The 15457-nt window shown below is 47.2% G+C and overlaps 1 protein-coding gene across 2 annotated transcripts in view; it reads left to right on the top strand.

The window, feature by feature from the left end:
* LOC138282983 (glutathione synthetase-like) overlaps positions 1-15457 on the top strand; it is a 268746-nt gene that overhangs the window by 182590 nt on the left and 70699 nt on the right. The window lies entirely within an intron of this gene.

The raw sequence follows: 15457 nt of genomic DNA, 5'->3' as shown, positions 1-15457 counted from the left end.
AATCAAACACAACAAAATTAGAACGATGCCTAGCAAAGTTAAACAAAAGAAAAGTCCCACCATACTGTCACAATAGTGACTCTAAAATCCCTACCTGCACTACTAAGATTCTAGATGAGAGCAATAGCAGTGTTAACCCCAATCTGCCTATCTAGTCGCTGGAAGGAAACTCAATCCCCATACCTGTGCTATCGGCAGAGAAGAGGGAGTCTTCCCACATGGATGAAGAGAAGACGCAGAGCCTCAGCAGACACTGCAACAACAACATGCAGAATAAGCTGGCAGGCTGTCTGAAATGTCCCCTCCAAGGGGGGGAAGTGTAGTGTTTTATAATAAAACATCTGATATTCTAAGAACTGCCCTGATGTGGCAAGACATATTTTTTTGTTCAGGGTAGACATCGTACTCTTTGTACTGGCAATGTCCAGTAAACTATTATGTGCAGCCTTGGGTTGAGCACAGAATGACTAACAAATTCTGCATGGAAGGGGGACTGATAAAATAGTAAAACATCTCCACTAAAATGAGGCTTTGCTACAATAATAAGAGTAATAAAAATGAACTATAACTAGGTGAAAGGGCACAGGTCACAGGCCCAGAGGTAAAATAACGTGCCTGAATAAATGCTAAAATAACCTCATGGCACTATTTAACAATCAACAAGACTTACTTTTGAAACATGTCTGCAAAAAATCATTCCTAATGATACTCCCCTTCCTCCACTTGTGAGACTTGAAGACCTGCTTTGAATAATAAGGCTGTCCAAAGCAAAAAGGGGCAATAATGACCAGATTTTCATGTGTTTTCTTTTGAGAATGCTTGTCACTTGGCCGCCCGCCAGGCAGCCTTCACCTACCAACTCCCAGCATAGAAAACTGATCTCCACATCATATGCACAACCAATTGGCATCACCAAGCAGCAGTTACATTGATTATATTCCTCTCACCTGATCTGGTAATCCTCACAGACACTCACACTCTGCTCTGGGGCTATCCATCCTGCCTCACAGAATTACTTCACAGCAGTTTTTTACAGCTCCATACAATATTGGATGTTATGGCCATCTAAAAAGTAGAGAATTTGAGGAGCCATTGCTCCTATTTCAGGTGAGTTACAGGCATCGCAGAAGACAGTGCTGGAGGAAATGGGCATTAGTGGGATGGTTTCTTCTAAGACTCACACCATTAAATACTAATCAATCAAACTGCAGACCTACTAAATCAAAACCAAACTTCTATAGTCCATACTGAACTCTGGTTAACATGGTCTGTCAGTGTTAAACAAAGCAAAGTCCCTTCCTATGCTGCTTGTCTTAGAGTTCAAAAAGTAAAACAATAGAAATAAAATATTAATATAGGTAATTATGTTAATATAAATTAAAACCCTTCAATTTCATGGTTCTACCTTACATATGTATTCTTTGTCTCACCATAATACATTTTTGATGTAATGATCACAATGATGGCATCTCCATTAACCTCTTCTCAAAGAAAGCCAAGAGGACAGTATACGCCAGCTATCAAAGATTAGATTATAGGGCACCTTTCTGAAGCAGAATGTTAGAACTTTGGTGGGAGTTTTTTAACAACAGCTGAATAAGCCTGTGTTTTGTCCATATTAGTGAACATGTAGCTACATTTTGTTTTTTTGTGTGAAAAATGAGGAATAAAGTGCTGCAGAAGAAAGTGCCTGTTTTTGTTCTTACAAATAGCATCAACAAAAGTGTGTTGTGCTACAATCAACATCTTCCCAGCTTTCTGGAACAGGCAGACTTGATTCAGAAAAACACATTTTTTAACACAGTTTTGACATTTTACTGGGAGGTTTTTCCTATTTTTTTGTGCTTTGGACCATTTGTGGCAGGAACAGATATGAAACACATGGTGGATCCCGGAAAGCTATACATTTCTGATAACTAGGCAAAATTCTAAATTCAGCATGCAGTAATTCGTGCAGATCCTTCAATGTTTTCCCAAGGAAAGCATGGGCCTCATTTATAAGACACGTAAAATTAAGGCAGCGCCAAAAGCTAACATCAGCCCAGGGGTGGCGTTAGCACAGCACAAAGAGGAGAAATGCTTTTTTTCTCCTTATTTTTGCTTTTTCAATGTGTACTCCATTCTGCAGCACAGAAAGAAAGAGCAAAACGCCATGAATGATTATTTATGTGCAGGAAGGTGTTCCTTCCTGCACATAAATAATCATTCCCTGCAACACAGGCACACTAGTACCCTTGCACAAAGTGAGGTACTATTTTTATCAGAAGACTTAGGGGAATGCTGGGTGGAAGCAAGTTTGTAGCTTTCTGCAGACTCCAGATTTTTCCATCACAGAAATGTTAGGAAAATGTGGTTGTTTTTTTCAGTCAGTTTGAGGTTTGCAAGGATTCTGGGTAAAACAATACGACGAGAGCCATGCAAGTCACCCCGTCCTTGATTCCCCTAGGTGTCTAGTTTTCAAAAACATACAAGTTTGCTAGGTTTCCCTAGGTGCTGACTGATCTAGGGCCCAAAAACCACAGCAAACCCGTTTGCAAAAAAATGGGTCAGTTTTGAGTGGAAACATTTGGGGGCATATTTATACTCCGTTTGCGCCGAATGTGCGTCGTTTTTTTCGACGCAAATTCGGCGCAAAACTAACGCCATATTTATACTTTGGCGTTAGACGCATCTAGCGCCAAAGTATGGGCAAAGAGCGTCATTTTTTAGCGTGAACGCCTTCCTTGCGTTAATGAGATGCAAGGAAGGCGTTCCCGTCTAAAAAAATGACGGCGACGCAAATGCGTCGTATTTATACTCCCGGGCAAAAATCACGCCCGGGAGTTGGCGGGGCCGAAAACCCTGCATTTGCGCCACTTTTTAACACCTGGGTCAGGGCAGGCGTTAAGGGACCTGTGGGCTCAAAATGAGCCCAGAGGTACCCTCCCATGCCCCCAGGGACCCCCCCTGCCACCCTTGCCCACCCCAGGAGGACACCCAAGGATGGAGGGACCCACCCCAGGGACATTCAGGTAAGTTCAGGTAAGTATAATTTTATTTTTTTTTATATTTTTTTTTTGGCATAGGGGGGCCTGATTTGTGCCCCCCTACATGCCGCAATGCCCAATGACCATGCCCAGGGGACAGAAGTCCCCTGGGCATGGCCATTGGGCAAGGGGGCATGACTCCTGTCTTTACTAAGACAGGAGTCATGTAAATGGCGTCTGGGCGTCGTTTAAAATGGCGCAAATCGGGTTAAGACGATTTTTTAGCATCAACCTGACTTGCGCCATTTTTAAGACGCCCTAACGACATTTTTCCCTACGCCGGCGCTGCCTGGTGTACGTGTTTTTTTTCCACGCACACCAGGCAGCGCCGGTCTGCTTGCGCCGGCTAACGCCATTCAATAAATATGGCGCCCGCATGGTGCTTCAGAATGGCGTTAGCCGGCGCAACATTTTTTGCAGCTAAACTGCGTTAGCGCAGTTTAGCGTCAAAAAGTATAAATACGGGCCTTGGGGGCATATTTATACTCTGTTTGCGCCGAATGTGCGTCGTTTTTTTCGACGCAAATTCGGCGCAAAACTAACGCCATATTTATACTTTGGCGTTAGACGCGTCTAGCGCCAAAGTATGGGCAAAGAGCGTCATTTTTTAGCGTGAACGCCTTCCTTGCGTTAATGAGATGCAAGGAAGGCGTTCCCGTCTAAAAAAATTACGGCGACGCAAATGCGTCGTATTTATACTCCCGGGCAAAAATCACGCCCGGGAGTTGGCGGGGCCGAAAACCCTGCATTTGCGCCACTTTTTAACGCCTGGGTCAACTTCTTTTCACCACACTTTTGGTTGCTTACTGGGACTGGGGAATGGTATTGGTTCTGGTATATCCAACCCTGTGTCTCCCTCACCAATAGTACCTTTCTGTGCTGCTATTCGGGGTGGGGTATTTTAGTCAACAGAACTCATCAGCATTGCCTTACAAAGTGCATTATTTGCCACATCTCGCCTTCTTCTGCATTTATCAGAGTTCAAAATGTAGCATTCCTTCCTATTGTATTTGTCAAAATGTGAAACCTGTTCCTATTGTGTTTACCAAAGAATTTACAATGAAAATCAATGTAAATCAAATTCCAATTGCATTTGTAAGAGTTCACAATGTAGAACCCATTCCTAAAAAGTAAAAATATTGACCGTATGGATAAAGTAAATTCTCTTTACAATGGAATCCACCCCCACCGGCTACAGTAATATAAGAACATATTATAGACTTGTGTCTCATAATAAGCGCATCTGTTACTAACAGCTCAAAAGTTAAAATTTGAGGTACATGAAAATGAAAATAAAGTGGTGAAAATAAGTTAAAAATAAATCACCATCTAGATAAAATGAAACGCAATTCAAAAGTATCCACCCTCACATAATGTAATTAACCATTGATGAAGTCAAAGCAGCTTGCAGATATTATACGAAACTGCCAATCAAAATATTAAAAGCTAATTTGAAATAACTGACTCTCATGTAAACAATGTTGACCACTATACTTGTAAATCGTCTGTTGCAAGAGGAATCCTCAAATGCCTTGTAGTTTGTGGAAGAATACAACCACAACAAAATATTACATGAAGCAAAATGAAAATTTTCAAAGGTAAGACTTGTGCAGCTTCAGCAGGCAAATAGTACTGAAACAAACGTATACAGTCTTTTTTGGAATCATAAGATGAACAAGCACTGGCAAAACCAATAGGGCTGGCTTTAATGTGCTACTGCATAAGATCTGCATTAATCCATGCTTGTGTTTGCACACTTTAGCATATTAAAAGCCAGACCTACTGACTTATACATGACATTCGGGCCATACTAAATTAAATAATCTATTTAGCCTTGCCAACTCCTCAGGGATTTTGAAATGTTTTGTGTTCCTGTTTTTTTTAAATGTGGACAGACCAGGGGCTATATTATTGATACTATTAAAGCATCATATCGCACATCTGATATTTAATTGAAGTGCTTAACATACTCCCAAAGTGATGTATTACAACACCCATAGTAAATACATGAAGCAGCATGCATTATGCATCTGTAAATACACTTTATGTTGGTACAAGTGAGAAAGAGACCAGTTGCCAATTTATGGCCTCTTCATTGACCTTAAATCAGGCTTCAGATCTTAGTAGGCCATAGAATCTAGGCTTCTAAACATTAGGAAAGCACTTCTCAATTCTCTATGTTGAGGACTGCCTTATGCCTTAGTCCTTCTGGACCTCTCAGTGGTATTCATGCCATCGTCCATCATGTACTCCTCAACTGTGTAAATCAAATCTCTCAGTATCAATAGAACTGCATCATGGTATCCTCATATCTTGCATACCATACTGTTCAGATTGAGTCCTTTCCTCTCCAGATCTGCTGCAATCTTCTGTGGAATCCTGCTGGCCTCAGCTCTACCACCTATACTGTACAACATGTGCATTATCCTTCTCATCAGAATCCTTGACTCCTAAAACAGTCAATATTATATGTATGCTGATGAGACACAGCTATATAAAGCTTGACAACAGCTCTTGCAACTCGTTGAAAGTCTTTAACTGCTTATCTGTGCTTCTTTGGTGGATGCAGAAAAATTGGCTGTGCCTGAATGGTGAGAAAACTGAAATACTGCTGAGACCCATCTTTCTAATCCATCTCCCTTTCCCCTGCCCTGAGTTCTGGGATATCTGCCGCCAGCCAGTGGAAAAAGCCCATAACATAGGTGTGCTGTTTGAAGGAAGTCTTTCTTGTATTCCTCTTATAAATTCTATGACTAATCTCCAAGTATCACAATGCCCGTCCCCTGTTTGGCCTAAATAGCTATGTCCACATCCCACCTACTCTAGATCCCTTTCATAAGCTCCCCGAAAAAAAGAAAGAGCTAAGCTCATATACCTATGCATCATCCACACAGCATTGCATGGCTGTTCCCCAACCTATAACTGGTCCTCCCTTATCTCCCATCTAGAAGCCTATGATCAGTCAACTACAACTTTCTTTGTATCGATGCAAGAAGTTTGGAGTCAGGACTCTTCACACGCATTAACTCACTTTGGAACTCCCTCCCAAATCATCTGATTCTTGAGTCCGCTGTCAGCAGATACAGGAAGCATCTAAAAACATACCTATCTAAACATGCAATTAGTTAACCTTTTCTCCTGTCTTCGCTTGCACCTGATGCAGGCTGCTTAGATGCCTAAACTACCCCACCTCTTAAGAGTGTTCAGGCTTTATCCAACTGATTACCATTGTTGGGAGGCTGTGGTGTAGCATTATTGTTGCCCTACGTATGTAGACCTACTTCTCATCTTGTAATCTTGTAACTAAACCAAAAGGTGCTCTGAAGCTGCCTTCAGCTCTTTGCAAAAAATTACAAGCATGCCATTCTCAAGCATGACTGCAACTGTGAGAATGAAAGATCTTTCTCATAGTTAGTTTTAAAGTAAAGTGGCATATAGCTTCAGCAACTGACTTTAAGAAGGCAAGATAGAACATAACAAAAAGAAAACATTAATTTATGTACATTCACACTCACCATCTGCATGCCTGTGACAGACATGATAGATATGCAAATACCGAGGGCCCATAACACTAAGGTAAAATGAGGCCTGAAGTCTAAGTTTAGACCTGCAGACTAAAGACTGCACTCACAAAGGTAAATTTAGACATGATGTCTAAGTTTGGACCTGAAGTCCAAGTTAAGACCTTAGGCAATAGCCTCTAATCTGCCCCCCTGAAGAGAGTGCAGGGCAGCAACCCCACTAGCACACCAAGGATTTGTTTTTGTTTATTATTAGTGTAGGGGTGGGCCTGCCCATTATTAGTGTATGGGTGAGCCTGGCCATGATGGCCTTGTCAATGCCCCACCCCAAAATAAGTTAGCACATACTTTTTGCCCCCTGGGGGGTGGGGAGGGGTAAAAAGGCACACTAGGACACCAGGGATTGTTTTATTTAAATAGAGAAGGAGTGGGGAGGGCCATGATGGTCCTCTCAATGCCCCTACCCCCCAAAATTAGGCAGTCTTTCTGATCTAGGCCCGGGGGGGGGGGTGGCAGAAAGTTCACTAGGCACCAGGAATTATTTGCTTTTATTAGTGTAGGGGTGGGGGCTGTCCATTATGGGCACAGTAGTGTCCCCACCATGCAAACATGAGCACAGTCTTTCTGCCCCCCTTGGGGGGCAGATGGGAGCCATAGGCTGGGCACAAGTGACTGTTTTGAGTGGGGGCTGTCCAGAATGGGCATGGCAATTCACCCCCCAAAATGGGCACAGTCCTTCTAACTACCCTGCTGATTAAAGCCTCTCATCCCAATGGCAAGGTAAAGGAGATTTAACTATTTTGGGTGTTGATTTCACATATGGGCCACCAGAGCTTGGCTAACTCTCAATATAGTCCCACTTGCAATGGTGAGCGGCTGCACTTTTTGGACTTGGGTAGACTGCTACCTAGAAAAACCTACCAGACCCAGTCACTTCTGAAACACCTGTTGCGGGGTCGGCGCATGCGTAAGCGTATGAAATAAGTGCAGGATCTGCTGCGCTGACCAGGGACCACACTCAGACGCCATATCAGTGAGCTGGGTGCCCACCAGCCATCTAGACACCCACTGAAGCTGAGCGGCCAGGTAGTAGTGCTCTAGATTAGGTACCGCCAGCCCACCCCTTTCGGATGGTAAATACAACTTCTTCAGGGCAACCCTGCAACGGCCTCCATTCCAGATAAAGTCCTGCAATTCCGACTCCAGAGACCTAAAGAAGCCAGGAGGGACATAGTACGGTAGGTTTGAAATGAAGTACAATAAGCGCGGCAGAACCACCATCTTTAAAAGGGCTATTCTACCAGCTACCGACAGCGGCAGAGTCTTCCAGAAGGACATCGTGACTTAATCAAAGACACCGCTCTTGTGAGGTTGCCATCAATCAGGTCCTTCTCACAATGGTAAACACGAATACCCAAATATCGGATTATGCATGGCTGCCACAGTACAGGAATCCCAGCTATTATGAGTCCCGGATCATGGAGCCCCGGGTCAAAGGGGAAGAGACTCTATTTGGACCAGTTGATTTTGAGCCCGGATATCATCGCGAAGCGCTGTAACAGCGCCCCCACCCTTGGGGGGATCTGCGTGATATCACGGAAGTACAGGAGAAGGTCGTCAGCATACAACAATACTGTGTGCATACTGTCCCCCAGAGCGCTGCCCCAGTCAGTCCCCTCTTCATGCAGTCCTGCCGCCAGGGGCTCCATGGCAAGAGAAAACAGCAACGGTAAGAGAGGGCAGCCCTGTCTCATGCCCCTGCACACATTTATCGGCTCCGATATCACGCCCCGAGCTTCACTCGAACCTGCGGTCGAGTATACAGCAGCCGCACCAACCGGGCTAAGGAGGGTCCCACACTGAACCACCGCAACACTCTAAACAGGTAAGGCCACTCCACAGAGTCGAAGGCCTTCTCTAAATCCAGGACCAAGCAGCCCACCCTCGGCCAGTCCCGCCTCGCATACTGCATGACGCGAAACAGCCATCTAATATTATGCGAGTTGTCCCTGGCCGGCACAAACCTGTTCTGGTCGGGGTGGACCAGGTCCGGCACCCTCGGGGCAAGACGCACCGCTAACACTTTAGCCAGAATTTTGTAGTCGGTGTTCAGCATCACTAGGGGCCAGTACTATCCCAGCTCTGCTGGATCCCTCCCAGGCTTAGGAAGAGACACCAGCAGTGCCTCCCTCTGAGAGGCTGACAAGCAGCCCCTCTGAATAGCTTCTTCGTATATGTGAAGCAACCGGGACGGCAACTGAGATGCAAAGGCCTTGTAAAAGTCAACAGGCAAACCATCCGGACCCGGGGTTTTACCGGATGCAAGCTCACCTATACTGGACTTTATTTCCTCAAGGTCGAGAGGCTCCTCAAGTGCCTCCACCTGCTCCTCCTCCAAACATGGAAGCGCCACACCAGCTAGTGCTTCGTGAACTCGGCGTGTATTTCCCAGGGCGTATGCACCATCCCCCCCACCTGTGATCGAATCTCCACAATCGGTCCCCTATCGCAGTCACGGCGAATCAGCCAAACCAGTAGCTTTCCCGCCCTATCGGCTGAGGCATGGGTTCTCGCGGAATGCGCGGCATAGTTCACACAGCGCAACCGCTCAGGTAACGACAGGTGCTCTGCGTGAGCTGCAGACAACCTCGAATCTTCCGTCAAGCCACCAGCCACCTCGCCCTCCGGAAGCAGCACAGAACGCTCCACTCGGATCAAGTCATGCTCAACGGATCGGCGCAGACTACACTGGGTCCCCAGGCAGTGCCCGCAAATGAAAACTTTAAACGCATCCCATTCCAACAATCCCGACAAGGCTGTGCCCTCATTGTGCTCAAAATATTCCGGGATCGCAACACCCAATGACGCCCGAAAGTCAGCATCTTCCAACATTTCCGGTCTCAACCGCCAGGTGGGAATGGCAGGAGGAGCAGAGTCCCAGCTCAGACTCGTGAGTAGCGGATTGTGATCTGAGTGCGTACGCCCCAAGTAATCTGTGTCTACGATCACTGAGGCCAGGTTCTGAGTGCAAAATATCCTATCTAAACGCACATGTAGGGAGTGCGGAGCAGAGTAGAATGAGTAAACCCTGTCCCCGGTATGGCACTGCCTCCAGATATCAACTAATTGCCAATGCTGGGCCCATGACATCAGGCCTCGCGCAGCGGTCACAACTGGAGACGTTGGTAACGGAGGGAAGGAGCGATCAAGATCAACATCAAGGACACTATTGAAGTCCCCACCCAGCAGCCATGGAAACTCACTCCAGCCCGCTAAGTGCTGGGATAATCCGCATAGGAAAGAGGTCTGGTCTACGTTAGTAGCAGAGATGGAGCCTAATACCACGGCATGACCCGCCAGTCGTCGACGGATCAGTACAAATCTGCCCTGCGGGTCTAGGATCCACTCCTCCGCCGCAAGGGAACTCCCGCTCGAATACAGATCATGGCGCCCCTAGCGTACGCCGAGTGACTCGTCGCATAGAGCTGCCCCCTCCAGCATCGCTGCAATCGGGGGATTTCCGAGCCCACCAGGTGCGTCTCCTTCAGAAACACCAAATGGATTGCGTGCTGTCTAAGATAGGAGTAAATAGCATATCGGCGTTTAGGGCTGTGTATGCCTCTCACATTCTATGTGATCGCAGTGTATGAAGACATGGCATAAATAACCAACCACCCCAGTCCACAGACACCCCCCCTCTCGCATAGCACCATAGCCCGCATTAACAGTGGCCCAACCTCCGACTGGATGCTCTACATATGTCTTCTAGCATAACCAAAACATATCCAATACCATCAGGGCAGTCACACAACAGGTCGCTGCCCAAATCCAACAACAAAAACCGTAGCGTGCAACAACACAACCACTCATTTTGGAACTCCACAAATAGGAGTGTGAGGTAGGCCAATCCCACAGGCAGACAATCCCTACGTGAATCGCACTGCCCAGCTATGGCAGATAATAGTGAGGGGAACAGGAAGGGGAAGATCGGAAGAGGGGGAGACCACTCTCATCAGCTATAATCATGAGCAGGGAGCGAGGACAGACTCATACTCAGCATCCACCTGCACAAAACCGCAAGGCCAGGGGTCCATATTCGGCAATCAAGTCTGCCATATGGTCACAACTTCAAGCACACTGGCTGGACTCAAACACATACAACAGGTCAGACGCACAACCCCAGCGGCGCATAATTTCCCAACACAGTTCAGGCCACTTTTTTAAAAAGTTCGTCCGCCGTAGCAGGCGTGACAGGCAGGCCCTCAACGAGGCCCAATTCAGAGAGTTGATCAGACGTGGTGGGTCGGTCACTGGGTGTTTGCGAGATTTCAGTCTCCAATATCCCAGATCAGCGGGGAGGCACTAATAGCCACGGCCAAATGAATCGCCTCTCTCCTCTCCTGTATGAGCTGCTCCAAGTCTGGTGCATGTGCTGCAGGTCCCTCACCAGCTTCACCTCTCTTCCAGGCACGTCTGGCCCGACTGCGCTTACCACGCGATACCGGGACCTTCCGCCCCTCTGAACGGCCCGAAGCATGGCCCGTAGACTCGAGCCACTCCCATGCTGCCTCAGGTGTGGAAAAAAAGTGCGACTTGTTCACAGCCACGATGCGCAGGTTGGCGGGAAATAACAAGGAGTAATTTAGGCTGAGAGACCTAAGTCTGCGTTTCAAGGGCAGATAGGAGGCCCGATCCCTCTGCACCTCTAGAGTGTATTCCGGAAACAGCAAAATCTGCGCATCATCCACCCGGGTTTGTGAGGCACACACAGTACGGAGTATGACATCCCTGTCTGCATAATGAAGGAGGCGGATAATGAATGGGCGAGGGCCACTCCCGGGAGGTCTGGGCCATGTTGGTATCCGGTGTGCTCGCTCCACAGAAAAAAAGAAAGTGAGCGTGCCCGCTGGCAGCAGTTCCCTCAGCCATCTCTCTGAGTAGGCTACCGTATCCTGGCCCTCAGTGCCTTCCGGTAGACCAACCACCCGAATATTATTCCTCCTGGAGCGCCCTTCCGCGTCCTCTACTCGACGCTCCAATTCAGCTACACGGGCGAGCACATCCTCCATCTCCGATTTCAAGCGGGAGGTTGTCGGCTGCAAATCGTCCACCTTTGCCTCAGTTTCGCCAGTTCTGTCCACTAGCTTACGGTGATCAGCATGCAGTAAATGTAAAAATGTAAATTAGCACTTGTGTAGCGCACTACTCACCCGTTAGGGTCTCAAGGCGCTGTACTCATACCGCTATGGAACCCCTCCTGGCTTTTCCCTGTGAGGCACCCACTCCTGAGCACCCCCAGGGTGAAACCAGGCATCCAAGCGCTGTTGGGGCCGTTGTGGAGATTAAGCAAGGTATTGCCCAGAGTTGCACCCATGAATTAGATTAGGCACCGAGGCGAGAATTATCTGGTCAAGGGGAATTGAGCCCAAGACCTGCCGAAGCGGGACTTGAACCCTGGTCTTGAGCCAGATCTCTGCTTCAGGGTCTGCCGCTCTAACCATTGAGCCACACTTCTCCACAGTAGTACAAGGTCGCTGGTCACCTTGTCTATTTTAGCTTCTAATGATGTGCGGGCCCGCTCCAACGAGTCTCCAATGCGCTACACTGCGGCAAGGACTGCAACTAGCTTCTGGCTGTCCTGCAATGTCGTGTCCTGTGTCCTCCCAGCTCCGGTACCAGAACGCAAGCGTCCCGTCCCCACCATGTTCCAGGCCTCAGGTTAATTACACTTGCTCTCGGGGCGACGCTCGTCGTCTCACCACTAGTTGCACCTAAAATGTTCCATCAACTGACCCTGACTGGCACAGAGGTTCCAATGCAAGAATTTTCCACCAAGGGTGCAGCTGTCCGGCACTGATTGGTGCAGCCAGTGTTCACCTCCGACACCGCACCCCAATCCCCAGTGACAGCCGAATCCGCAGCAGCAGGTACCAAGGGTGTTCCTCCACACGGCACCTTCGTCACCGGTAACTGGCAGCTTGCCCCACAGGGCACCACAGCTTCTCCACTCCCACAGGCGGGGTGTCCACCAGCAGCCCTCACCTCCAGCTCACCTCTTTTCCTTTGGGCCATCTCCCCCTCCTCCAGGGAAGCAACGGCTGCGCAGCAGCACCTCCGCTGGGCCGCTCCAACCCGCGGCCCCCGTTAATGCCGTGCGCACCACTCCACACAGTGCGGCAACAACGTCACATGACCCGGCTCAGCGGGCCCCGGCCCACGCGGCTCTGATCAGGCCACCTGCGATCTGGTGCCGGCAGGCGAGCTGCCGGTCAAAAGCGGAAAAGCCCCGTCCCGGCCCGAACCCGGCCACCCGCAGGGCCTCACAGGTCCTCTCCCCCCTCGGATTACGCTGGATAAGCCGGGCGCTGCGCGGAGCTCGTTCAGTTCGCGTACGCCATGTTGAGCGGCTCGGCCACGCCCCCCGTTAGTGGTGTTCTAATATTTCATAATCCTTTTATCATAATAAATGTGTGCTCTCATGACTTCTTTATTTTGCATAAATCTGACGTTATAGTCTTCTTTGTGTGCTGGGATTTTCTCCTTCAGTATTTTCAAGAGGCAGCCTGCAAGTGCACAGTGTTTATGCTGTTTTGGATTATTTGATTGTATATCCAGTGTTAATTCATCCCACTCATCTCCTTTTCCTGGTTGCAATGCTCATCAGTAGTGCCCAGTGTAAGAAATTGGGTTATTGACTGGGAGGGGTGGATGCCCTACTCAGGTAACAACCATATTCCATGTTAGGTTGTACAAGAAAAGTCAATAAATTAACCTGTGCTTAACCCTGTGGTAGCTTGGCTCAAACACAGTCAGGCTTAACTTAGAGGCAATATGTAAAGTACTTATGCAACACACAAACAGTAAAACCACAATGCAAGAAAAATCTGAAACCACTTTAGAACAAGTTTATTGTTTTTAAATAAAATGAGACCAGAATGAAAACAATCAAATTATTAGAAACAGAAATATTGAATTTTAAAGTTTGTTGTGAAATTAACACTAAAAAGCAGAAATGCCACTCATGCTTATCTAATCATGCTAGACTGAGAGAAAGTCTCAAGATCAGGCTGATGGCAATGGTGCGCAGGCTGGATTCAGTGGCCAAACTAGTGCCGCTGAAGAGGTACTTTTTCTGGTGCATCCAAAAGAGCTCTGTTCATGTTGGAAGAGGCAGAGAGGAAGAGCCTTTCGGTGCAAAGAGCAGATCAGGCATTGAGCGCAGTAATTGCTGTAGCACAAATAGCCATTTGTAGGTGGAGCTTCATGTTGGTTGATCATTACCGAAGGTGTGAAGTGCAGGTCTTGCATTGCCAGTTATCACAGGCGATCACTGTTAGTGCAAAGAGTAGGTCTCACTGGAACTTTGCGTTGGCAATTGTCATGGAGCAGTTCACGGTCACCAAGAGCACAAACTTCAGGATTCTCACCTTTTCTTAAGGAAGAATACACTCTGATGTCGACCAAAAGCCCAGTATCTGATGGGCATCTCCTGGGGATCAGGACTCACTCCAGGAGGAGGTCAGAAGCAGTTTTGCCCAGGAAGGTTCAGGCATGTCTGGTTTGTGATGGCCAGCTGAGCAGCTGCAGGTAGGCCTCTGGAAGCCTGTTGTGTTCCTGTATCTCATACCAGAATCCCTCTAGGTAGGCTGGGTTCAAGGCAAGCAGGTCCAATCTTCCTTCTTCAGACAGTAAGGCAGTCCTAATAGCAGCGCAATCCTTCAGGCAGCAGGGCAGTCTTCCGTATGGATCTTTCACAAGTCCAGGATTGTTCTGATGCATGGTTCTGAAGGTGCCAACCTTTGTGTGGAAAAATTCCCTGACCTAACCCTAAAACATGTTCTGTTTTTTTCTTCCCCTTCCCCTGGTCCTGGCTTCAGATTTACTAGGATGATAGAAGGCAGGGAAGTACAGTGCCTATGGTGTGCTGTGGGCAAGGTCCTTTGAGATGTAATCAGGGCAGGGTACAGCTCCTTCTAAGTCATTCTGTCATGAGGTCTCTCGCTCAACTACACCCAGGCCCCATTGTTCACAGTCTGCATCCAACAAATATATTCTTGATGGGTAAACCATTAACAGGCCCAGGTACCTGCACCTAGAAAGGCCTCAGGAACATTAGGCATGGGAAATCACAACTCTCTTAACTCTATGAAAGTGGCATTTTCAAAATTATAGTCCAATCCAAATCCAATCTAAAATCAGGCTTTTCCATTAAAGATAATTTTACATGAAAATGTATTTGAGTGTCTATAGCATATCTCTAGCTGCTCCCAATCTAAAGTCAACCCTAATTGAAATAAGGTTAGCCAGCTTTGGCTTACGGGAGCGATAAGCCTCACAGCAAGAGTTACTTTAGGAGTTTTTCACTCTCAGGACATGTAAAATCTAAACACACATACCCTATTTTTTAAATACTATGCACTCTGCCCTATGAACATTTAGGGCCTACCTCAGCGGTAGCATGTACATAATAAGAGGAAGGTTTATGCCTGCCAAAAGGTTTATTTTGCCACTTGAAAATGCCAGTTCAAAACTGCACTACAGTCTGCAGTGGCCGGCCTGATCATAAAAGGCTACTTTAGAGTGTGGTAGAATGGGTGCTGCCGCCCACTAGTAGCTTTTAATTTATGGGCCCTGGGCACAGTTAGTGTAATTTACACTTTACAAGTAAATTAAATGTGCCAATTAGGTGTAGGCCAATTTTACTGTTTTAGGAAGACAGCACCAGCACTTTAACACTGGTTAGCAGAGGTAAAGTGCACAGAGTCCTAATGCCAACAGAACCGAGTTCAGTAAAGTAAGGCAGTGAAGGCACAAAGTTTGGATGGATAACAGGTCTAACACTAAGATACTGCTACCTATGCAATCCATTGGGCCAGATCTGCCATTCAGGTATATTGCCTGGGTGAAAAG

Source organism: Pleurodeles waltl, chromosome 2_2 (genome assembly GCF_031143425.1).
Source record: "Pleurodeles waltl isolate 20211129_DDA chromosome 2_2, aPleWal1.hap1.20221129, whole genome shotgun sequence".
Classification (NCBI taxonomy): Eukaryota; Metazoa; Chordata; class Amphibia; order Caudata; family Salamandridae; genus Pleurodeles; species Pleurodeles waltl.
The sequence above is the reverse complement of the archived record's forward strand: the minus strand, read 5'-3'. Positions and strand labels throughout refer to the sequence as shown.